Here is a 911-nt window from a genome sequence, read left to right as displayed (position 1 = left end):
ATCCCATGGTGAGGACACTTCCTAAGCATCTCCTTGAATCGTTCCCATGCTTCATACAAAAATTCCCTCTCAAATTGAGCAAAAGTAGTGATATCATTAATTAGTTTTGCTGTTTTAGAGGGTGAGAAATACTTAGCCAAAATTTTTTGGATTAGATCATTCCAAGTGGTGATACTTCCTGCAAGGAGTGAGTTAAGCCAATCTTTAGCTCTATCATGCAATGAAAATAGAAATAATCTAAGCCCAATAGCATCATCACTAACTCCATTTTGTTTTAATGTATCACATATTTCTAGGAAGTTAACAATGTGTGCATTAGGGTCATCACTTGGCAACCCACTAAACTGAATACTTGTCTAAATCATCTGTGTGATTGTATGCTTGATTTCGAAGTTATTAGCATGAATTGTGGGCTTGCAAATACTGTAAGTCGCCCCATCAATGGTTGGACAGGCGTAGTCCAAGAGGGTGTGATTTGCTTCTGCCATCTCTTCTTCAAACTCTATTGCTGGTTCGCCAATATCAACCTCCTCTCTTGTTCTACCTCTGTTGGCTCTTTGCAACAAGCGAAGGGTCCTCTCTATTTTAGGATTGAATTCTGCTAGTCCCTCTCTTCTAGTGCGTGTCATGCACTAGTAAATCTGAACAAAGCAAGAATTCGAACAAACTAAAAAAGGGGTAAACAAAATAAAATAATAAAAATAGAAATAAAAGTCCAAATTAATCAAGGTTAACACGTTATAATATTATTTTAGGATTCAATCCCCGGCAGCGGTGCCAAAAAATTATCAAACAAGAGGAAAGAAAGAACCCTAACTACACATAAATTAGTTCATACTAGCAGAAATAAAACAAACAAGAGGAAAGAAAGAACTCATGGTTTCACCCTTGGAGTTGAGATCTCCTCTTCT

At 37.1% G+C, this 911-nt stretch overlaps 1 non-coding gene across 1 annotated transcript; it reads left to right on the top strand.

Annotated features, from left to right (window-relative positions):
• On the top strand, positions 1-107 carry LOC148865521 (small nucleolar RNA R71). Its single transcript, XR_016112068.1, has one exon. It is a non-coding gene; the product is annotated as a small nucleolar RNA R71 (small nucleolar RNA).
• The last annotated feature ends 804 nt before the right edge of the window (positions 108-911 follow it).

The sequence above is a fragment of the Nelumbo lutea genome, chromosome 3, assembly GCF_056320005.1.
Source record: "Nelumbo lutea isolate HS-2025 chromosome 3, American lotus-T2T, whole genome shotgun sequence".
Lineage (NCBI taxonomy): Eukaryota > Viridiplantae > Streptophyta > Magnoliopsida > Proteales > Nelumbonaceae > Nelumbo > Nelumbo lutea.
The sequence above is the reverse complement of the archived record's forward strand: the minus strand, read 5'-3'. Positions and strand labels throughout refer to the sequence as shown.